At 45.4% G+C, this 25,724-nt stretch overlaps 1 long non-coding RNA gene across 2 annotated transcripts; it reads left to right on the forward strand.

Annotated features, from left to right (window-relative positions):
• Positions 1-22,776: 22,776 nt before the first annotated feature.
• LOC134943528 (uncharacterized) lies at positions 22,777-24,975 on the forward strand. Of its 2 annotated transcripts, XR_010181589.1 has the most exons (4): positions 22,777-23,092; positions 24,350-24,417; positions 24,506-24,579; positions 24,766-24,975. It is a non-coding gene; the product is annotated as an uncharacterized LOC134943528 (long non-coding RNA). The 2 variants fall into 2 exon arrangements; XR_010181590.1 differs by lacking the exon at positions 24,350-24,417 and having other exon boundaries at positions 22,780-23,092.
• Positions 24,976-25,724: the final 749 nt, after the last annotated feature.

Below are 25,724 nucleotides of genomic sequence, written 5' to 3' on the forward strand. Positions count from 1 at the left end.
GGTGTTGGAACCATAGCAAGGTATTGTGTGTTTATTACATTGCTGAGGGTAATCGGAACATCTCAATCGCTCAAACAGCTAGCTTACAGATCAAGGTTAAATAGCATTATATCATTGCAGTATCTCAACACTAAGATTTACAGTATAAGCATACTCTGTGTAAGGTTTAAAAGGATATTATCTGTGTGTACGCTCGCTGTGTGTATTCCGTACTCACAGCGCAGCGTGTGTACGTAACTAGCGTACCACGTGCGAGGTCTTTGTACGCAAATAGCGTACAAAGTGCGTAGCACGTGCACGAGGGACAGCGGCCATTACGGCTTCACGATATTAATAAATAGCTTGTGTTCTAAGGTAAATAATCAGCTTTATCAATTGAGGGCTCGTCCGTCCTCCACATATCCGCCACTAGCGAGCACAGACTTTATCTGTCAGCAAAGGGCGGGAACGCAGTATCCCTTCGTATCCGTATTGGTGGTGAGGGATACAGTGGTGCTGACTAGATAAGCGTCTGTTACGCTACGCTGTAGGAGTGCTGGGGTGGAATCCAAAACCGGAAGGTAGGAAGGTAAGAACAAAATGCTATTATCTTTTAAAACTGTTTATTTCTGTTTTGCGTACGCACACACACACACGCACGCACACATCTACATTGTTGCGACTCACTCTCTTGTTGCCATTAGAACCGATTATTAGACACGTGCTGAGGAAATATGGTGCTATTTAGTTGAGATTATAAAGGATAATTTTTAAGGGAATAATTGTAAAGGACATGCACACAGCATAGCAAATACTGTGTGGTGTACGGTAAGCGATTACAGTTGAACATCGTTTACATTTATAGAAGCGTGTTAGTTGCGTTGCTGTGGGCATATCCGGACTTTGTGCATACGTGTCTCGGGCAACGTGCGAGATTACGTACGCAACACAAAGGCATACGCACGTGGCGTGTTTACGCAACGCAGCGTATGGATACGCCCACCGAGACTCAAATCACACGATAACATTGTTTTAGTGGGGGCGGTATAGTACAGCCACCTGAAAATAGCACAGGTTTGTTCAGTTTCCAAAAAGCTTAGTTAAAAGAGAACCTTTTTCTATTGCAATACTCAGGGATTGAACTACTGCCTGTATGAAAGGAGTTTCTGTACAGAAAGATCAGTGTATATGAGTGAGTAGGAGTGAGTGTGGAAATAAAGGTATTATTTTCTTGTGAACCCACAAATCGGGATCCCGTCGGAGACCACATCAGGTGAGTGGACACTTGGTGGCGTGGGACTGGCTTGCCCACGTTAACATTATACAAGGTAAAAGGAGCAAGTAGTATCCGCAGACAAAACGACTGCGAAGGTTTAAGCGCAGCCCGGGGGGTTTTGCGTATTACCCATATAGATTGAGCTCCGGCTGAAGGTTTCGCAGCCTAAACAACTGATTCCGTTGGTCGTACAGCGTATAAATATTAAGTTACTTATGCGCAGTGCGACTGGACCGCACGTAATTGTGTGCATTAGTTTGTTACCTTGATACCCATTAAAATTTACTGTGGGATCATAAACGCTATTTGTACATTCTAACGTGATTTGTGTAGGTTTTTGTTATTTTAAGGGAGTTTCGCTGTTCACTCAGGAAATCTCCAACAACCAATACTTACTGGGGAAGGTAGCATACTCCCACACGCCCCAGTAAATAGAGGTTACAAAAAGATCCCGCGGATTGGGTACGTCCAGTGGTGGGCACATTGCTGGAACTCGTACTGGCCAATTGGGGCGTAAAGTGAGTGAAGGCACTAGTTGAACTTTCACCGTCGCCTTACCGCGGGCAACTTGGTTTGTTTTGTAAGAATTTGCTGAGACAGCAATATCTGCAAACAATGGGGGCCAGTTGTTCAAAGAAGGGACGTCCAACAAGGGTTCACGTTGGTAGGTGTTGGCCCAAAGGGTCAGCACGGTATATAATGTGTGAAAAATACGGATCACACACACAGGTATTTTGCAAAGAATGGGAACGAATGACAGAGGATGATGGGGAACAGTTTCCCCGGGTAGGCAGTTTGAACCCTGAGGTATTGCAGAATCTAAGAAAAAGGATAGGTCTAATAAAATCTGCAAAGCAGAGGATTAGACATTATGATTGTTTACAGGTATGGCAACAGGAAAGTGAAATACAACAGGAATTAGCTCAGAAAGCAAATTCAAATCCTGGTAGGAGTCTGATAGCAACGGCACCACCACCGTATATAGTAGGGGACAAAGTGGCTGCAGAGAATGACATGCGGGTGTACGATAAGGGTGCACTTAACCCATGTAGTAATGATAAGAATAAAATGAAAGTTAATGCAAATGTTGATACTAACGCTAACCCATGCAAGTTGTATCCCATTTTAAACTTCCCCCAGGAATACGACCAGGAAGATGAGCCCACTACGACTTCAGCTCTCTCTCTAGCGGCCACCATAAACGATACTTCAGTGGGCATCGCCCAACCAGTAAGAGTGTTATCAAAGGCACATAGTTCAGGGACAGGTGAGGTTGTATCTAGAGGTAAGTACGGCACTGTACAATATGCTGAAACTGTTGCACCACCCACTGTAGAATCAACCCAGAGTGAAGTAATTAATATTAATCCTGTTAGAGTGATAGCGGTCCCCAATGGGAAGACCGACACAAATGGGGTCACACCCATCAGGAATATTGCAATGCACTGTCCCTGGTCCCGAGCAGAATTAAGAACAATTTTGTCTGAATTTCCTGATCCCAGAAAAGATTTAGCCGCATGTCAAAGGTTCATTAAGGACCTGGGTAACTCCACTGAACCCAACAACAAAGATTGGAGGACACTACTGAGGGCATGTCTGCCCTCTAGTATTGACCTTGTGAAATTTATAGCTGACTGTAAATTAGATGAAGAAGTACCCCTTACAGATGAGTATAATCAAGATAATGTAACCAGAATCAATCTGCAGCTAGGAATATACTTCCCAGCTGTGGTAAAATGGAACAAAATTTTCTCCATCAAACAAATGGAAGGAGAAACTGCCTCTGAATATTTCCACCGGCACTGGAGGAAATGGCTAAATATACTGGGATCGTGGAAATTGAGGCAAATGTACACCATAGAGAGGTAGCGGTGTCCGTATTGATGGACGGTTTAAAGGAGGTATTAAGGAATAGGGTGCAAACCACTCAACCTAACTGGAGAGGTATGTCGGTGGCCGCCTTAAGAGAGACTGCTGTTGGGCACGACAGGAACATCACAAGACGCAGGGAGTCACAGAGTGATAGACTGATGGCTATAAGTATCCAAGCCCTTACAACAAGGCCGCCTCAGTCTAAATCTCAGACCCCTGGTGGTAAGCCACATACGGTAAAATGTTACAATTGTAATAGGGAAGGTCATTTTGCACGTAACTGCACCAGTAATCCACACAATGCATATAAAAACCCTAGACAACGACATGACATACGAGATTGGGATCAAGGACCGCAGAGACGGAGTTATGAGCCACACGCAGCGGAAACAAGAAGGTATCCCCCAAGAAGAGACTGGCAAGTCTCTGATAATTCCCATTTACCTCCTTCACAGGTAATAGCTGCCAGCGCAATGCAGGGAGTTCACCACGCACCATAGGGGTGGGGCCACACCTGTAGTCTGCAGCCAGTGAAATTAATTGCGAGCCTTGGAAATGAACCTGAGGTCACAATTGATGTAGCTGGAAAATCTCTAAATTTCCTTGTAGATACGGGGGCGGCCAAGTCAGTGATAAATTCGACCGTGGGCATGAGAACCACTGGTAAAACAATTCCAGCCATGGGAGTAACAGGAGTAGTGCGACAATACCCTTTAAGCAAACCAGCAGAGATTACGATAGGGCCTTTGCATACCAAGCATTCTTTTCTGCTGGCTGCATCGGCTCCGACTAATCTCCTAGGGAGAGATTTACTGTGCAAAATGGGATGCGTCATATACTGTACTCCTGAAGGTGTGTTCTTGGACATACCCGAAAACCACGCTCAGGAAGCGCAGGATATGCTAGACTCCCCAACAAGATTAATGTCACACACTGTTGTTGTAAATAGGTGTCCGTCCAAGGTAGAGGAAATGATTTCCCAGATACCGGAATCACTTTGGACCAAGGATAGACAAGACACTGGATTGATGGCAAACGTAGCCCCAGTAGTTGTGCAAGTAAAAGATGGTAGGATAGCTCCAAAAATCCCACAATACCCTCTGAAGCCAGAGGTGGAGTTAGGAGTTTACCCTGTAATAGAGCGCTTGCTACAACAGGGCATTCTGGTAAGGACGTCCAGCACTGCCAATAGTCCCATCTTCCCTGTTAAAAAGAGTGGGGGGAGGGGTTACAGATTAGTGCAGGATCTAAGAGGGATCAACAAAATAGTTGAGAGTCAATTCCCCGTAGTGCCAAATCCAGCTGTCATCCTTATGCAAATCCCTCCCACTGCCAAATTTTTCACTGTGATTGACCTCTGCTCCGCCTTCTTCTCGGTACCTCTGCACCCTGACAGTCAATACTTATTCGCATTCACATACAGAGGAGTCCAGTACACTTGGACTCGATTACCACAAGGTTTCATAGATAGTCCAAGTATTTTCTCACAGGCCCTGCATGATTGTTTACAGTCTTTCCAACAAGAGAGTGGATCAATATTGATACAGTATGTGGATGATTTACTGCTGTGTTCAGATTCACTGGAAGCGTCCCTGAGAGATACGAAACAACTCCTGATTTATCTTTCAGACACAGGACACAAGGTTTCCAAGGACAAGTTACAATTATGCCAGACCCGTGTGAAGTATTTGGGACACTGTCTAACACAAGGACTGAGACACCTTACCGCTGATAGAATTCAAGCAATTCGTGACATGACCCTGCCACAAACCCAGCAACAGATTAGAACGTTTTTAGGAATGTGTGGGTATTGCCGTAACTGGATCCCAGGTTTTTCCATACTGGCCCTACCTTTGCAGGAGATGGTCTCATCAAGCAAACCTGATCGGATTTCGCACACAGACGAATCTGAGATGGCATTTGAGAGACTCAAACAGTGCCTAACGCAGGCACCGGCATTAGGTATGCCAGACTATGGGAAACCCTTTGAGCTGTACGGAACAGAGAGTGCTGGGTGCGCAGCAGGTGTCTTAACCCAGAAGCATGGTGATGCCAGCAGGCCGGTAGCCTACTACAGCGCCCAGCTAGATACGGTAGCGCGATCCCTCCCCACATGCTTGCGAAGTGTTGCAGCAATAGCATTGCTAGTCACAAAGAGCGAAGATGTAGTGCTAGGACACAACCTCACAATTCATACACCACATGCAGTGTCAGCCTTGCTGAATTCGGCCCAAACCAGACACGTCTCATCAGCGCGGTTTACAAGATGGGAATTGGCATTGATGGCCCCCGTAAACATCACCATAAGGAGATGCAGCGCATTAAATCCTGCAACGTATCTCCCAGGTGTGCCTAGACAGGCACAAAGGGTGGAGGATGAGAGTGATGGTGAAGGAGGATTTAATACAGGGGATGACACGCATGATTGTATGGAATATTTGACCCAAAATTTCACGGCAAGGCCTGACATCAGTGACAACCCACTGGAAGATGTAGATTTTACTTTCTACACTGACGGTAGTTGTCACAGACAGACGGACTCGGGAGACTTGTGTACTGGATACGCAGTCGTAGATGACCAAGGTACCATAGAAGCAGAACCGCTAGGCCCACCACACTCAGCACAAGTTGCTGAACTGGTTGCCCTAACCAGAGCATGTGAATTGGCTAAGGGCAAGTCAGCCAATATTTACACAGATTCTAGGTACGCCTTTGGCGTAGTCCATGATTTCGGAGCCCTATGGCGCCTCAGAAATTTCATGACGGCAGCTGGCACACCCGTAGCGCATGCAGCCCACATCAAAAGACTTCTAACAGCGATACAGGAACCCGACAGAGTGGCTGTTATCAAGTGTAAAGCTCACACATATAGCCAAGACCCGGTATCACTTGGTAACAGCCGAGCAGACGAAGCTGCTAAATCAGCAGCCGGTAACCCCATACAAACAGACAGTACACAACTGATGGTATTTAATACTGTAAACACACAGAAATTATGTGAAATGCAAAATTTGTGTTCCCCACAGGAAAAGGCAGTTTGGAGGTCAAAAGGATATGGCCAGGAGTCCTCAGGACTCTGGACAGATGGACATGGTAAACCAGTGGCACCCAGAGCATACCTTCCAAGTCTAGCGGAAGCGGCACATGGGCTGACTCATCTAGGCAAAGAAGGAATGTGTAAGCTAGTAAGAGCTTATTGGTGCGCCCCAGGATTTTCTTCCCATGCGGGTAAAAGAGCAATGACATGTCTCACCTGCTTGAGGAAGAATATCGGAAAGGCAATATCGACAGAGCCATCCCATATCCCTCCGACAGATGGCCCTTTCCAGGTAATACAGATTGATTTCATACAATTACCACCTTGTAGAAATTTAAAGTATGTTTTGGTCTGTATTGATGTATTCTCAAATTGGGTTGAAGCATTTCCCGCGGCCACAAATACCGCTGTATTTACTGCAAAGAAAATTGTGCAGGAATTTGTGTGTAGGTACGGTATCCCTAGAATCATTGAGAGTGATAGGGGTACCCATTTTACAGGTGAAGTCTTTCAAACAATGTGTAAGTTGATGGGAATTAATAGTAAGCTGCACACTCCGTACCGCCCACAGGCGAGTGCGAAGGTGGAAAGAGTGAACAGCACTATTAAAAATAAATTGAGCAAGGTAATGACTGAAACAGGACTATTATGGCCCGAAGCTTTGCCAATTGTATTATACAGCATCAGAACCACCCCCAGGTCCCCTCTTAACCTGTCTCCTTTTGAAATTCTGTTTGGTCGACAACCCCATGTTATGATTAACCCCCAGGATGATTTGAAATGTAACAATGAAGTAACCGTAAAGTACTTGGTTAAGATGAGTAAGCAATTGAAGAATCAGAATGATAATCTAAAGTTGGTGACTCCTGATCTGCCAGACAGTAATTGTCATGACATTGAACCTGGGGATTATGTAATGATACGGAATTTTCTACGCTCAGGTTGCCTTATTGACAGATGGGAAGGACCATATCAAGTCTTATTGACCAGCACAACAGCATTGAAGGTTGCCGAGAGAGAGACTTGGGTCCATTCGTCTCATTGCAAAAAGGTCACTGACCCAGAGAGGTCCCGTGATAAAGAACAGACGGTAGAGGTTGTATCACTAGAGTGTCTGTTCAGGGAGGATTAAGACGACACCTGAGCGCCGAGAATAATAAGACCAGAAGCTTGTCGAACCAGATTTCTTTTTCCCATTTGTTATTTTCTCCAGTTCCCACCTCCCTCCTATTTCCTTTCCCCCTTCTTATTTTTTTCCTTTTACTCCTCTAAGATGGACTTGCCCCAAGAGACTGTGATCCGGATTTTCCTGTTGACCATGATGTTGACCAGAGCAGTCTGTTTCGGTGAGAGTACCATGGAGGTCGAGAAAGGATCTGGAATGGGTTCTGATGACCAGGATGCAGGCGTAAATTTCCAAGAGCAACATAATCTCCGAGCAAAGGCGAGTATCAGAAAACGATCTGGTAGCATTGACAATAGAAGAAATTGTGAAGGATTGTTAGCTGAAGAGAACTGCATCTGTAGGCACTGTGACAATATAGTTGAGGATGGGTGCATCAAGAAATGTCAGTCCAGTTTTAATGTCCACATGGACCGGCATCCATTGAGTGACTATCACTCCCTAGTGGGTAAAGTGTTAAACCAGACAGACTGTTGGGTATGCTCTCAAGTACCTCAAGGTCATAGCAAATCAGGACTAGTACCATTCCCTTTAACTGTAAGAGAGGTACTTGAGCTAAGTGGTGGGAGGCCGGTGGACAAGAGGTTTAATATCTCTAGTCCTCCTAGTTTGAAGCTCCACCAATATCATGTGGATAGGTCCTTAGTATGTTTTAACATTTCCAATCCCTGAAAGCCGGGAAATTGGGAAGTGTCATGGAGTAATCAAACCATGACCTTTTCATACAGAGCCGACAGAATGCCCATAGACACAGAACTTATACGCCAGATAGCTGACCATGGAAGATTTTTCCGGTATAGGTACACTCTAGGAAGTAGAACCATGCGAGTTGGAGAAGTATCACCAGGATACTGTGCACATATCGTACAAACAGATACGTGTACTAAACAGATGGGAGAGTTAGAGTTAGGAGATTTCACATGGAAAATTTGTAACATGATAATGTCATACTCCGTCCCATTTGTTCTCCCCGATGATGCATATTTCATATGCGGGAGAAAGGCGTATAAGTGGCTTGCCCCAAACTCAGAGGGATTGTGCTATATTGGAAAAGTACTGCCTGAAGTAATGACTGTAACCCATAACAAAATGAAAGATATTCACCGCAGTACCCAAGCTCCTTATACTCACACTCATTACGAGCACGTCGTTAAACGGCACCTGATAGAGAGGACAGAGCATTCAGCCTCTGATCTGATCCATGAATCCACCGGGATTCAATTCCTACTCGCGTTAGATATCACTCGTACCGCCAGAGGAGTGATAAATTATAAATATATATCTGCGCTTGCAAATTTATTAGACAATATCACCGAAATGTATGACGACACATTCAGGTACACTGGGAAAGAGTTACAAGCCTACAAAACAGAACTGGTTCAGCATAGGATGATTCTCAATTACCTCACAGCAGTAACAGGTGGGTATTGTGTTACCCTTGTAACTCAATAGGGAATAAAGTGTTGCACGTACATTACAAACAGCACGGAGGACCCAGCCGAGGTCATAGACCAAAAGATGGATGACATTTTACAATTAAAATGGGAGTTTCGAAGGAAACACAATATCACACTCGCTGCTGTGGGTAATGAGCTGACCAGTTGGGTGTCATGGTTGAACCCACGAAATTGGTTCTCGGGTTTAGGAGAATGGGCCCAAGATATTATTCTGGATGTAGGGAAATTTCTTTTGTGTATTCTGGGGGTCGTCATATTGGTTGGCTTGATATTTAGATGCGTTCGGGTTTTAACGAAGAGTAAAAGCAATACCAGGGTGATGAGCTTAAGGAGCGAGGACACTGTAATAACTACAACTAATTTGATTTATGACCCAACGATAGAGACAATGTTGTGATGAAAATGTGATTCCACGGTCCGTTTCTTTCACCCGTTTCTCCTTTGTTTTCCTCCAAGGTACAAAGACATCCGCTTGGAAGAAGAATTTGACAACCTCTTTTATACAGACCATTGATGAACTATGCTACAAGCCCCATTTTCCCTAGTGACTTTAAATTTTACGATAGCCCAAATATTTTAGTGACTAACTTTCTGGACAATGGAAAAACTTTTGCCGTCATTTATAGCAAAAGCATCAGGAGACTACAGTCAACATGTACATCGAGACAAGACACAAGACGAGACCTCAATCAGCAAATTTATATTAAACTCACATAGTTTATAACTGCATTTACCATAATTGCTTCTTATCTTCATTTTTTACAACCTTCAGGTAATGACACACATAGTCGATAGGGAATATAGATACAGATATCAGCACTCACATATTCCCCCATTCATGTATCATCAACTAAATGTGCTCCCCCATTTGTTGCAACCAAAAGCCGAAAAGAGCTCGGTAAAGTTTGACAGCCCATCCACAGACCCGTAATACGGGATAAGAAGGAATTCAAATGTATACTTCGCAATACCTCGAAGCTTGATTTAAAACACGTACGGCACGATGATACATGACCCCTCAAACAAGGATTCATACACACATGCTTCTACTATCTCACTAGGTCATACCTTTTTCCCACCTTCCTCTCTTCTCCCTTACCCAATCATAGAAATGTATTTACATATGACATATATTTTTCTCTTTTTTAACTGTTTTAGGAAGTGGCAGTTATTGGTGACTGCCAAAGGGTGGACTGTCAAAGTCGGAAAAATATCATGCTACATGTTGCCATATATTCACCTCATGCGCTTGCCCACTGCACGTGCACATTCTCTCCCGTGCGTGCGGATACTCGCACAGTGGCGTAAGTTCATCCCCGTCGCCCGGAGGCAAGTTAGAGTTTGGTGCCCCCAACCTCGAAAAAAGTGCCAGGACAGAGGTGCCAGGGACAGAACTGAGATGAAAGGGAAAGTCCAGTGGGACCAGGGCAGACTAAGACAGAGGGGACAGGCACAGGACAGAGGTGACAGGGCCAGGACGGAACAGAGTGGCAGGAGAGATGGGTGACAGGACACGACAGAGGGGACAGGGAGAGTACAGGGATGACAGGGCCATGACAGAATAGAGGGGAGCGCAGAGAGAATTGTCAGGGACAGGACAGAGGTGACTGGGCCAATACAGCGATGACAGGGACAGTCCAGTGGGGAAGAACAAAAATGACGACCAAGATAGAGGTGACAGGGATAAGAGAGAGGTGATAGGACCAGGACATAGGTGACAGGACCAGGACAGAGAGGACAGGGACAGGACAGGGGTGACATGGGCAGAACCAGGACAGAGGTACCAGGACAGAACTGAAGGGATAGGAGAGAGGGTTAACAGGGACAGGACAGAGTTAACAGGGTCAGACCAGGGATGGCAGGGACTGGACAGAGGGGACAGAATGGAAGTGTCAGCTGAGAGAGATGACAGGGCCAGTAAGAGGTGACAAGGACAGGACAGGGGTGACAGGAGAGAGGAGAGACAGGGCCAGCATTGAGGTGACAGGGATGGGAAAGAATAGGGTGACAGAGACGGGACAGGCATGATAGCCCAGCACAGAGGTGACAGGTGAAGGACAATGCTGACAGGAGAGAGGGGAGACAGAGCCAGGCTTAGGCTTAGTTAGACGACCCTGTGAGCGGTGACAGCAGCAGGTGTTCTGTATTCCCTCTCACATGTCCCCCCTCTCCCAAAAGGGCTTGTACTTACATCGCTCCTGACTGTGACAGCCCCGTTTTCCCACACCGCGCACTCTCTCCGAGTCCTGGCGGCTGCTGCTATGTGTCCTGGTAGGCGGCGGCTCTGGGTCCCGGAAGGATGTCACGTGACACCCGCGACCCAGGCCTGAGCACAGCAGCAGAGAGCACAGAGAGGAGGAGCGAGCGCCGCTGATGCTGATAGGTGCTGCGCTCGCTCGTCGGCTCCTCTAGCAGCTCCTGCTGCACTACAGAAATTAATCGTGTGGACGGAACGGGGGACAACGGAGCAGGTGCCGTGCCCCCTTCAGGGCCAGGAGCCCGGCGGCAACGGACTCCGTTGTCTCCGAGAGTTCCGCCCCTGTACTCGCAGCTGCGTGATGGCGCCCCCCTCGGCCATGCGCTCGAGCGCGTGGTATGTGCATTTACGGTAGAGTTTGTGTGCGTCTAGCGGGCGACTCAGTAGTTAAATAATAAAACCAAATAGTATGTTTTATAGATAATGTTCCCCTTAATAATGACTGTAAGTTTGTTTAATGTAACCGGTCGCTGGACAGAGGAATTCCTCATTGCATGATATGAAGGGTCAGACAGGGTTTGAGCAGTGGTGTTTGGTACCTAACTAAAGAACATTTTATTAGGAACAATCCGGTGCTGGTTGGGTAAAGATTAATCGCTCCTGCGTATAGTTATGGCCATTAGTAGTTTCTGGACATTTCCTATATTTGCAGTTCATTATCCATGCGGCGGGAATTCTGAGATTCCCTCCCACCTGAGCAGTTTGATATAGTCACAGCCCACCTGTTCAAACTAACCTATGACCTTTTGTTATAATGCGAGGAGACATTCCTGTGTCCAATGAACAATAAGATTGTAGGGCCCTTTGTAGTACACTGTATGTTGTGTATATAAGGGTCACTGTCCCCAGACCGGCCAGTACTCTCTCTCTTCAACATTTATCTCTGATAATTGGAGGACTGGATTCCGGTTGCGCTTGCGAGTGTTCCCCGTATGGTATGTTTCTCTGTGGCCACTTTGTTACCCGTTTTAAATGTTAGCCATTCATTCTTAGTCGATGTATTTGTGTTTGCGATCGTTCGCTATTGTGTATATTTTTGTTTAGTTATTCTGTTAGATATTAATGTTAGCCTGTAGTGTATGAACTGATCACTGTTTTCTTTTCTCTTTTACTTAGCTAAATATTGTTAGTAAAGGTGTTGGAACCTTAGCAAGGTACTGTGTGTTTATTACATTGCTGAGGGTAATCGGAACATCTCAATCGCTCAAACAGCTAGCTTACAGATCAAGGTTAAATAGCATTATATCATTGCAGTATCTCAACAGTATAAGCATACTCTGTGTAAGGTTTAAAAGGATATTATCTGTGTGTACGCTCGCTGTGTGTATTCCGTACTCACAGCGCAGCGTGTGTACGTAACTAGCGTACCACGTGCGAGGTCTTTGTACGCAAATAGCATACAAAGTGCGTAGCACGTGCACGAGGGACAGCGGCCATTACGGCTTCACGATATTAATAAATAGCTTGTGTTCTAAGGTAAATAATCAGCTTTATCACCTGAGGCTCACTATATACTATACTATCACCTATAATCCCTAGTGTGCTATATGTGTTACTTAAAACCATATTAACTATATTCAATTGTCAATTCTCACTACTTCCCTACATCTTAGGGTGATATATAATACGCTGGCACCCCTATGAACAAAGCTCCATTTTTACAATAATGTAGCCATATAAACATAAGTACACATGACTGACAATTTGCTTGCTTATATCTTACCCCTATGACCTAACTACCCTCTTTGTTTGGACTGGGGGAAGGTATATATTATGGAATATTAATAGGACCTGTCACTGGGCAAGCATGATGTATGCGTCATAGGTGGATTTATCTCCCTCAAAGGAAGGCTGCCATGTCTATACTCTCGTTCAATCCATTCGAAATGAGGGTGTTCAGGGTATAGATCCAAAAAGATTCCTTTTTGGTTAACTACTTATCTCTATCTCCTCCTCTCTTATCTTCCTGTATGTGTTCGATCACTGTAAATGTCAGGCCCTGAACATCTGAATCATGTTTTTCCTGAAAATGGCGGGGGAGGCTATGATTCTGAACCTTATTTTTGATATTCCGCAGGTGTTCTTGTATCCTTATTTTAAGGCTTCTCTTGGTTTTGCCTATATAGGATAACTTGCACCTACACTCGATCTTGTACACCACGTAATTAGTATTGCAAGTAACTACTGACTTTAAGCTGTGTGTTTTATTACCCTCATCTTTCCAGTAGAAGCCTTTCTTATCAACAAAATGGCAGCAGTTACATTTATTACAAGGCAAAAGGCCCCTTCTCTTCATGAGAGGGTGTCCATTGGTATTCTCAACATTTTGTTGGATGGCTTGAAGTTGACTGGGCGCCAATAGGTTCTTAAGATTTTTGGATTTTCTAAAGACGATGTTGGGTCTGTTAGGTAGGTGCGGTCCCAATACAGGATCTTTAAGAAGGAGGTGCCAATGCCGGTGTAGAATGCACTTGATCTTAACGTTTTCTTGGTTGTATTGTGTAATGAAGGGTCTCTCCAACTAACGTTTATTATTGGTGTGACCTTGCCCATCCAGAAGAATCCTTCTATCGATTTCAGAGGCTTGGACCTGATCTTTACGTAGTTCTACCTCTTTGTATCCCCTTTCGATGAATTGTTCCACTAGAATGGATGATTGTTCCCAATAACTGTCCATGTTATTACAGTTTTTCCTCATTCGCAAGAACTGGGAGTACAGAACGGTGGTCTTCCATCTGGTCAAATGGCAACTATCAGATGGTATGAAGCTGTTGGCATCTGTTTCTTTAAAGAAAGTTTTCGTATTGAGAGTACCCCCATCATCAATACTCAAAAGGATCAATGGATCTTGTTTGTGTGTAAATCTGAGATTAAAAGTGTTATTCTGGAGTCCAGAAATAAATCTCTCAAGGGAGTCCGTTTCGCCCTCCCACACGAAGATCAAGTCGTCTATATATCTCTTATAGAATTTGATATTGGGACAACTAAATTCACCATCCGAATATATGGCACCATTCTCCCAGTCATCCATGTAAATATTGGCATACGATGGGGCAAACTTCGTCCCCATTGCGGTGCCTTGTTTTAACGATAATACTTCCCCTCCAACTCAAAGCAATTATGATTTAAGATGAACAAAATGCCCTCCAACAAAAAAGCTCTTTCCTAACCAAACTATCCTTAGTTAGGATTTTATTGACTGCTTCCCCACACAGCTGCAGCGTGCTCTGGTCCCCCGCCGGAGCCTCCTCCGATCCCAGTCCAGTAAAAAGTTAGTGAAGCGGGAGCGTGGCAGGTGCCCATATGCAGCTGCCTAATGCTGGTGCTGGCCCTGATACTGAGCACTCCCCCAGGCAGCATGGCGCCTGGAGAGCTGCGGGTAGGGGAGCGACTTTATGTGGAGCTGGGGGCAGGAGTGGCGTGAGGCTGGGCGCCTGCACACAGACAGGTGCGGGTGACGGGGATGTGGAAGTGGAGGGGGTTGCGGCGTTGTGGTGACGGCATCTGGCGGTACAGTGTGGGCCGGGTGTATGAGAGAGGTTGTGGGGCGGGCAGCAGCGGTCTGTGCGGCTGTGGTGCGTGCGGCGTGTTGCCATTACACAATACAACCAAGAAAACGTTAAGATCAAGCGCATTCTACACCGGCATTGGCACCTCCTTCTTAAAGATCCTGTATTGGGACCGCACCTACCTAACAGACCCAACATCGTCTTTAGAAAATCCAAAAATCTTAAGAACCTATTGGCGCCCAGTCAACTTCAAGCCATCCAACAAAATGTTGAGAATACCAATGGACACCCTCTCATGAAGAGAAGGGGCCTTTTGGATTGTAATAAATGTAACTGCTGCCGTTTTGTTGATAAGAAAGGCTTCTGCTGGAAAGATGAGGGTAATAAAACACACAGCTTAAAGTCAGTGGTTACTTGCAATACTAATTACGTGGTGTACAAGATCGAGTGTAGGTGCAAGTTATCCTATATAGGCAAAACCAAGAGAAGCCTTAAAAATAAGAATTTACTCACCGGTAATTCTATTTCTCGCAGTCCGTAGTGGATGCTGGGGACTCCGTAAGGACCATGGGGAATAGACGGGCTCCGCAGGAGACTGGGCACACTATAAGAAAGATTTGGTACTACCTGGTGTGCACTGGCTCCTCCCTCAATGCCCCTCCTCCAGACCTCAGTTAGGATACTGTGCCCGGAAGAGCTGACACAATAAGGAAGGATTTTGAATCCCGGGTAAGACTCATACCAGCCACACCAATCACACCGTATAACTCGTGATATTAAACCCAGTTAACAGTATGAAATATAACTGAGCCTCTCAACAGATGGCTCAACAATAACCCTTTAGTTAGGCAATAACTATGGCCCTCATTCCGAGTCGTTCGCTCGGTATTTTTCATCGCATCGCAATGAAAATCCGCTTAGTACGCATGCGCAATATTCGCACTGCGACTGCGCCAAGTAATTTAACAATGAAGATAGTATTTTTACTCACGGCTTTTTCATCGCTCCGGCGATCGTAATGTGATTGACAGGAAATGGGTGTTACTGGGCGGAAACACGGCGTTTTATGGGCGTGTGGTTGAAAACGCTACCGTTTCCGGAAAAAACGCAGGAGTGGCTGGAGAAACGGGGGAGTGTCTGGGCGAACGCTGGGTGTGTTTGTGACGTCAAACCAGGAACGACAAGCACTGAACTGATCGCACAGGCAGAGTAAGGTTGAAGTTACTCAGAAACTGCTCAGTAGTTTGTAATCGCAATATTGCAATTACATCGGTCGCAATTTTAAGAAGCTAAGATACACTCCCAGTAGGCGTAGGCTTAGCGTGTGTAACTCTGATAAATTCGCCTTGCGACCGATCAACTCGGAATGAGGGCCTATATACAAGTATTGCAGACAATCCGCACTTGGGATGGGCGCCCAGCATCCACTACGGACTACGAGAAATAGAATTACCGGTGAGTAAATTCTTATTTTCTCTGACGTCCTAGTGGATGCTGGGGACTCCGTAAGGACCATGGGGATTATACCAAAGCTCCCAAACGGGCGGGAGAGTGCGGATGACTCTGCAGCACCGAATGAGAGAACTCAAGGTCCTCCTCAGCCAGGGTATCAAATTTGTAGAATTTAGCAAACGTGTTTGCCCCTGACCAAGTTGCAGCTCGGCAAAGTTGTAAAGCCGAGACCCCTCGGGCAGCCGCCCAAGATGAGCCCACCTTCCTCGTGGAATGGGCTTTCACTGATTTAGGATGCGGCAATCCAGCCGCAGAATGCGCCAGCTGAATTGTGCTACAAATCCAGCGAGCAATAGTCTGCTTAGAAGCAGGAGCACCTATTTTGTTGGGTGCATACAGGATAAAAAGCGAGTCAGTTTTCCTGACTCCAGCCGTCCTGGAAACATAAATTTTCAAGGCCCTGACTACGTCCAGTAACTTGGAATCCTCCAAGTCCCTAGTAGCCGCAGGCACCACAATAGGTTGGTTCAAGTGAAAAGCTGATACCACCTTAGGGAGAAACTGGGGATGAGTCCTCAATTCTGCCCTATCCATATGGAAAATCAGATAAGGCTTTTACATGACAAAGCCGCCAATTCTGACACACGCCTGGCCGAAGCCAAGGCCAATAACATGACCACTTTCCACGTGAGATATTTCAGATCCACGGTTTTAAGTGGTTCAAACCAATATGATTTTAGGAAACTCAACACCACATTGAGATCCCAAGGTGCCACAGGAGGCACAAAAGGGGGCTGAATATGAAGCACTCCCTTTACAAAAGTCTGAACTTCAGGCAGTGAAGCCAGTTCTTTCTGGAAGAAAATCGACAGAGCCGAAATCTGGACCTTAATGAAACCCAATTTTAGGCCCATAGTCACTCCTGACAGTAGGAAGTGCAGAAAACGACCCAGCTGAAATTCCTCTGTAGGGGCCTTCCTGGCCTCACACCACGCAACATATTTTAGCCAAATGCGGTGATAATGATTTGCGGTTACTTCTTTCCTGGCTTCTATCAGCGTAGGAATGACTTCCTCCGGAATGCCCTTTTCCTTTAGGATCCGGAATTCAACCGCCATGCCGTCAAACGCAGCCGCGGTAAGTCTTGGAACAGACAGGGCCCCTGCTGTAGCAGATCCTGTCTGAGCGGCAGAGGCCATGGGTCCTCTGATAACATTTCTTGAAGTTCCGGGTACCAAGCTCTTCTTGGCCAATCCGGAACCACGAGTATCGTTCTTACTCCTCGCCTTCTTATTATTCTCAGAACCCTTGGTATGAGAGGCAGAGGAGGGAACACATAAACCGACTGGTACACCCATGGTGTCACTAGAGCGTCCACAGCTATCGCCTGAGGGTCCCTTGACCTGGCGCAATATCTCTTTAGCTTTTTGTTGAGGCGGGACGCAATCATGTCCACCTGTGGCCTTTCCCAACGGTTTACCAACAGTAGGAAGACTTCTGGATGAAGTCCCCACTCTCCCGGGTGTAGGTCGTGTCTGCTGAGGAAGTCTGCTTCCCAGTTGTCCACTCCCGGAATGAACACTGCTGACAGTGCTAGTACGTGATTTTCCGCCCATCGGAGAATCCTTGTGGCTTCTGCCATCGCCACCCTGCTTCTTGTGCCGCCCTGTCTGTTTACATGGGCGACTGCCGTGATGTTGTCTGATTGGATCAGAACCGGTTGGTTTTGAAGCAGGGGCCTTGCCTGACTTAGGGCATTGTAAATGGCCCTCAGTTCCAGAATGTTTATGTGTAGGGACGACTCCTGACTTGACCAAAGTCCCTGGAAATTTCTTCCCTGTGTGACTGCGCCCCAGCCCCGAAGGCTGGCATCCGTGGTCACCAGGACCCAGTCCTGTATGCCGAATCTGCGGCCCTTTAGAAGATGAGCACTCTGCAGCCACCACAGTAGAGACACCTTGGTCCTTGGAGACAGGGTTATCAGTTGATGCATCTGAAGATGCGATCCCGACCACTTGTCCAAGAGGTCCCACTGGAAGGTCCTTGCATGGAACCTGCCGAACGGAATTGCTTCGTATGAAGCCACCATTTTTCCCAGGACTCGTGTGCAGTGATGCACCGATACCCGTTTTGGTTTTAGGAGGTCTCTGACTAGAGATGACAGCTCCTTGGCTTTCTCCTGCGGGAGAAACACTTTTTTCTGTTCTGTGTCCAGAATCATCCCCAGGAACAGTAAGCGTGTGGAAGGAACCAGTTGTGACTTTGGAATGTTTAGAATCCAGCCATGCTGTTGTAGCACTTCCCGAGATAGTGCTACTCCGACCAGTAACTGCTCCCTGGACCTCGCCTTTATTAGGAGATCGTCCAAGTACGGGATAATTAAAACTCCCTTTTTTCGAAGGAGTATCATCATTTCTGCCATTACCTTGGTAAACACCCTCGGTGCCGTGGACAGTCCAAACGGTAGTGTCTGGAATTGGTAATGGCAATCCTGTACCACAAATCTGAGGTACTCCTGGTGAGGAAGGTAAATTGGGACATGCAGGTAAGCATCCTTGATGTCCAGGGATACCATGTAATCCCCCTCGTCCAGGCTTGCAATAACCGCCCTGAGCGATTCCATCTTGAACTTGAATCTTTTTATGTATGTGTTCAAGGATTTCAAATTTAAAATGGGTCTCACCGAACCGTCCGGTTTCGGTACCACAAACAGTGTGGAATAGTAACCCCGTCCTTGTTGAAGTAGGGGTACTTTGACTATCACCTGCTGGGAATACAGCTTGTGAATTGCCTCTAGTACAGCCTCCCTGCCCGAGGGAGTTGTCGGTAAGGCCGATTTGAGGAAACGGCGGGGGGGAGGCGCCTCGAATTCCAGCTTGTACCCCTGAGATACTACTTGAAGGATCCAGGGATCCACCCGTGAGCGAACCCACTGATCGCTGAAATGTTTGAGGCGGCCCCCCACCGTACCTGGCTCCGCCTGTGGAGCCCCACCGTCGTGCGGCGGATTTGGAAGAAGCGAGGGAGGACTTTTGTTCCTGGGAACCTGCTGCGTGGTGCAGCTTTTTTCCCCTTCCTCTGCCTCTAGACAGAAAGGACCCGCCTTTTCCCCGCCTGTTTTTCTGGGGTCGAAAGGACTGTACCTGATAATACGGCGCTTTCTTAGGCTGTGAGGGGACATGGGGCAAAAATGCTGACTTCCCAGCTGTTGCCGTGGAAACAAGGTCTGAGAGACCATCCCCGAATAACTCCTCACCCTTATAAGGCAAAACTTCCATGTGCCTTTTAGAATCTGCATCTCCTGTCCACTGCCGAGTCCATAAGCCTCTCCTAGCAGAAATGGACAATGCGCTTATTCTAGATGCCAGCCGGCAGATCTCCCTCTGTGCATCTCTCATGTACAAGACTGAGTCTTTTATATGCTTTACGGTTAGCAATATCGTGTCCCTGTCTAGGGTGTCAATATTTTCCGACAGGGAATCTGACCAAGCAGCAGCAGCACTGCACATCCACGTTGAAGCAATAGCTGGTCTCAGTATCACACCAGTGTGTGTATATATAGACTTTAGGATAGCCTCCTGCTTTCTATCAGCAGGTTCCTTTAGGGCGGCCGTATCCGGAGACGGTAGTGCCACCTTTTTAGACAAACATGTGAGCACTTTATCCACCCTAGGGGGAGTTTCCCAACATGACCTATCCTCTGGCGAGAAAGGGAACGCCATTAGTAATTTTTTTGAAATCACCAATTTTTTATCAGGGAAAGCCCACGCTTCTTCACACACTTCATTTAATTCTTCAGATGGGGGAAAAACTATTGGTAGTTTTTTCTCCCCAAACATAATACCCTTTTTTGAGGTACCTGGGTTCATATCAGAAATGTGTAAAACCTCTTTCATTGCCTCAATCATGCAAAGAATGGCCCTAGTGGACATTAAATTTGACTCATCGTCGTCGACACTGGTATCAGTATCCATGTCGACATCTGTGTCTGCCATCTGAGGTAGTGGGCGTTTTAGAGCCCCTGATGGCCTTTGAATTGCCTGGGCAGACACGAGCTGAGAAGCCGGCTGTCCCGCATTTGGCATGTCGTCAAATTTTTTATGTAAGGAGTCGACACTTGCACGTAATTCCTTCCATAAGTCCATCCACTCAGGTGTCTGTCCCGCAGGGGGTGACATCACATTTATAGGCATCTGCTCCGCCTCCACATAAGTCTCCTCATCAAACATGTCGACAGCCGTACCGACACACCGCACACACACACAGGGAATGCTCTTAAAGGAGACAGGACCCCACAAAAGCCCTTTGGGGAGACAGAGAGAGAGAGTATACCAGCACACACCAGAGCGCTATATAATGCAGGGACTAACTGAATTATGTCCCCTATAGCTGCTATAATATTTACTGCGCCTCAATTTTGTGCCCCCCCTCTCTTTTTTACCCTTTTCTGTAGTGTAGACTGCAGGGGAGAGTCAGGGAGCTTCCTTCCAGCGGAACTGTGAGGGAGAAATGGCGCCAGTGTGCTGAGGGAGATGGCTCCGCCCCTTTTTCGGCTGACTTTTCTCCCGCTTTTTTCTGTATTCTGGCAGGGGTAATTACCACATATATAGCCTCTGGGGCTATATATTGTGGTTATTTTGCCAGCCAAGGTGTTTTTATTGCTGCTCAGGGCGCCCCCCCCCCAGCGCCCTGCACCCTCAGTGACCGGAGTGTGAAGTGTGTATGAGGAGCAATGGCGCACAGCTGCAGTGCTGTGCGCTACCTTGGTGAAGACTGAAGTCTTCTGCCGCCGATTTTCCGACCATCATCATGCTTCTGGCTCTGTAAGGGGGACGGCGGCGCGGCTCCGGGAACGAACACCAAGGACGGGTCCTGCGGTCGATCCCTCTGGAGCTAATGGTGTCCAGTAGCCTAAGAAGCCCAAGCTAGCTGCAAGCAGGTAGGTTCGCTTCTTCTCCCCTTAGTCCCTCGTTGCAGTGAGCCTGTTGCCAGCAGGTCTCACTGTAAAATAAAAAACCTAACACATACTTTCTTTCTAGGAGCTCAGGAGAGCCCCTAGTGTGCATCCAGCTCGGCCGGGCACAGAAATCTAACTGAGGTCTGGAGGAGGGGCATAGAGGGAGGCGCCAGTGCACACCAGGTAGTACCAAATCTTTCTTATAGTGTGCCCAGTCTCCTGTGGAGCCCGTCTATTCCCCATGGTCCTTACGGAGTCCCCAGCATCCACTAGGACGTCAGAGAAATAAGGATACAAGAACACCTGCGGAATATCAAAAATAAGGTTCAGAATCATAGCTTTCCCCGCCATTTTCAGGAAAAACATGATTCAGATGTTCAGGGCCTGACATTTACAGTGATCGAACACATACAGGAAGATAAGAGAGGAGGAGATAGAGATAAGCAGTTAACCAAAAGGAATCTTTTTGGATCTATACCCTGAACACCCTCATTCCGAATGGATTGAACGAGAGTATAGACATGGCAGCCTTCCTTTGAGGGAGATAAATCCACCTATGACGCATACATCATGCTTGCCCAGTGACAGGTCCTGTTAATATTCCATAATATATACCTTCCACCAGTCCAAACAAAGAGGATAGTTAGGTCATAGGGGTAAGATATAAGCAAGCAAATTGTCAGTCATGTGTACTTATGTTTATATGGCTACATTATTGTAAAAATGGAGCTTTGTTCATAGGGGTGCCACGTATTATATATCACCCTAAGATGTAGGGAAGTAGTGAGAATTGACAATTGAATATAGTTAATATGGTTTTAAGTAACACATATAGCACACTAGGGATTATAGGTGATAGTATAGTATATAGTGAGCCTCAGGTTCCATATTTAAAATTTAAAATGTAAAATTTAAATTTAATCTGCAACCAATCTGTATAGCATATACGAGTTGATCCACATACAGTAAAGTATTAACCTATTATTTATAGCACAGTAAAGGTAGTATAGAAGTTGTAAAAATTTACTAATTTATATTAGGTAAAGATGAAATCACATAGGTGTAGTAATATTTAATAATGAGATTCATGTTCACTAATAATTATGAGTATTGGCATTATTCAATCACACGCAGCACAAATGAATGATATAATGAATGTGACTTTAAATATGGTTAAATATATTTAAATGTATTTGAATACCTATACTGGCACTTGAAGGATTTATGACCTAATTAAATCAAATACTATATTCTTAACGTTTTAATGTTCAGAGATGGGCTGGTATACATGTGGTCCCGCTGAAGTGTATGAAGTTTAAACTAATTTAAATTAAATATTAGATGGGAGACGTATGTAGGATATGCATTTCCTACAATACGGGCCCATATGAGTTGTGAACTATATGAGGGTCCTAGTCCTGTTTTAAATTAGGACTTGTGGCTATTATCCATCTAGTTCATTATACAGTTATACTGTATGGAATATGTTAGGTCCTGATCACCTATAAGATATTCATATTTCTCCTCTAATATATAGGGTAGAAGTGAGTATGCTTCATGTGTATTGTATTAATTGGCAGATGCGACGCTCGTGATTGATTCGAGTGGGTGTCGAATTGTATACAAGTGGCTATTTAGTAAATAGCCGTTCAGCATTCTGGCTCCCTTAATCTGTTGTGAGTCTTCTAATTGGCCCTCTTCAACATGTGTCCCGGTCAGGTGACGGGAAGCGTCGGACGGGCTAGGTGGAACGCATAACAAAGATGGCGCTGGAACGCACAAGGTCCCGCTGCAGCGGGCGCACGCAGCGATCAGGAACATTCGTTTTAACGATCGGAGGTGGCGGGTGGCGCTGACGGGAAGTACATTCCCCACAGCATTATTTCTTAAGAGCTGATGATATGTATATATATCTATTCTGAGTATCATAGGCCAAAGTACCCGCCCCTATTATACAATGATTGGATACCAAGACTGTCAGTCACAACAAAAGCAGTTTCTAGTTGAGATTAATACCGCAATGCATTGTGGGTTATATAATAATAAAAGTTTTACTCGCATTGGGTAGATATAAGAGTGGTTATTATTAAAGTAATATGCAGATACATAGAAGGTGAGATAATACGGCACTATTCTGAACAAAGTTCTGTTTAAATGTGTAAATGTTACTATGTATATTCTATTCATGTACATCTGCAACATTGTATTCTAGTGCTTTCAATGTTTGGATGCACTTGTCTATACACCTTTCTTTAAAATTGTGATAGTGTGGAGTTTATGTAATTAAATTCTTATTTAAGATCATTTATTCCAGCACCTTTAGTGTCTGGTTTTATAGATCAGTACTTTTATTATGACAATTAATGACGTAGTTTGACCCATTAGAGCAGTGATTTTCAACCTTTTTAAAGTCGCGGCACACTAAACAAGATTTCAAAATGCTGAGGCACACCATCAAAAATATATAATAACAAATATCAAGATATATTACATGCACTGGCCCACTTGCAGTAATAAAACACATTTTCCCCCACAGCATTTAAACACTCTGTCCCCACAGTAATTACACATTATGCCCCCACATTAATAAAACAAATGCACTGGCCCTCACAGTAATGGCACACATTGGCCCCCACAGTAATGGCACACATTGGCCCCCACAGTAATGATACTTATTGACCCCCACAGCAATTACACATTATGCCCCCACATTAATAAAACAAATGCACTGGCCCTCACAGTAATGGCACAGTAATCACACATTGGCCCCCACACTAATGATACTTATTGACCCCCACAGCAATTACAAATATTGGCCCCTAATGTAATAAAATAAATAAAAATACTGACCCCCTACAGCAGCTATTCCAACGCCAGCAGCGCGAGTGTCTGCCAGGGAGCAGGGAGCAGCAGCGATGAGCAGGAAGTAACTCGGCAGAGGCAGACGGAGGGGAAGGAGACGTGCGTGACCTATGAAGTCACGCTGCATCTCTACAGGTCACGAACCGGGCTGTGTCGGGGCAACTCAGGAGATCCCAGCGCTGCCCGAGTGAGGTGACAATGGGCATCTCTGGCGGCACATTTGAGAACCGCCCGCGGCACACTAGTGTGCCGCGGCACAGCGGTTGAAAAACGCTGCATTAGAGTATTTAATTGCTATGGGTTAAAATGGTAGTTACAACCAGCAATATAGTTTCTTGCCCTAAAAACCTCCAATATATGTCATGCCCAAAAGGGGAGGTTTTTTATTAGACGAGGTCCCATTGTAAGATGTATTAATCATCTTTACTTAGAATTGATATCATTGATTAATTAAACATCTAAGGATGATCATTTATTAATTTGCCCAAAATATGAATTTATTTATTAGGTTTCCTATCTAAGTGACCTTTCAGTACCTGGGTTTCCAAATTTTTGTACAAGTTATCTCACTATAAGGTATGTGAGGGGACATTTTGAAATTTTTTCACTATATGTATAGTATGAATATTCAGTATATGTGATGAGATCAATATTTCCCAATTAGGCCACACTGATTGTTCATCAGAAAGCCTCGGTGTTATATAGGAATTTCCATACTATACGTTCCAGTCATTTGAGGTAGGACCCAAGATACTATTGTAATATCCTTTTCTTCCTTTTTACTCTGTCTGCTCGGATATATCCATGTTTTTTTGTAATGATATGTTCCTCATATGTTTTAATTGAATATACTATTCTAGAAAAATGTATTTTTTATTAAAGAATTTTTGTGTTTAGTTCTGATAAGATCTTTTACAATTATAGATATACCCCTGATGAAGTCATTTGTATAAGACGAAACACGTTGGGTTGTCTGTGTTGTGAAGTTATCTCCGAACCAACTTTAAGGAGAAGGAGGAGATTGTTGTGATCCTTCCGCATTTGTGTATTCAGCGCTAAGAGTCATACAACTTAAAGTGTGGAATAATACATCTCCTCTGTATTAATTTGAATATGTTTTTAATAAATGTTTTATGATGGAACATGTTATTATCTCATTTTTAAAAGTGTTAACCATTTAAGGGTTAGAAAAATAAGATTTTACTCACCGGTAAATCTATTTCTCGTAGTCCGTAGTGGATGCTGGGAACTCCGTAAGGACCATGGGGAATAGCGGCTCCGCAGGAGACTGGGCACAACTAAAGAAAGCTTTAGGACTACCTGGTGTGCACTGGCTCCTCCCACTATGAACCTCCTCCAGACCTCAGTTAGGATACTGTGCCCGGAAGAGCTGACACAATAAGGAAGGATTTTGAATCCCGGGTAAGACTCATACCAGCCACACCAATCACACCGTATAACTCGTAATGCTATACCCAGTTAACAGTATGAATAACAACTGAGCCTCACCAACAGATGGCTCATAACAATAACCCTTTAGTTAAGCAATAACTATATACAAGTTTTGCAGACAATCCGCACTTGGGATGGGCGCCCAGCATCCACTACGGACTACGAGAAATAGATTTACCGGTGAGTAAAATCTTATTTTCTCTGACGTCCTAGTGGATGCTGGGAACTCCGTAAGGACCATGGGGATTATACCAAAGCTCCCAAACGGGCGGGAGAGTGCAGATGACTCTGCAGCACCGAATGAGCAAACTCAAGGTCCTCCTTAGCCAGGGTATCAAACTTGTAGAATCTTGCAAAAGTGTTTGAACCCGACCAAGTAGCAGCTCGGCAAAGTTGTAAAGCCGAGACCCCTCGGGCAGCCGCCCAAGAAG

The sequence above is a fragment of the Pseudophryne corroboree genome, chromosome 7, assembly GCF_028390025.1.
Source record: "Pseudophryne corroboree isolate aPseCor3 chromosome 7, aPseCor3.hap2, whole genome shotgun sequence".
In the NCBI taxonomy this organism is placed as follows: domain Eukaryota; kingdom Metazoa; phylum Chordata; class Amphibia; order Anura; family Myobatrachidae; genus Pseudophryne; species Pseudophryne corroboree.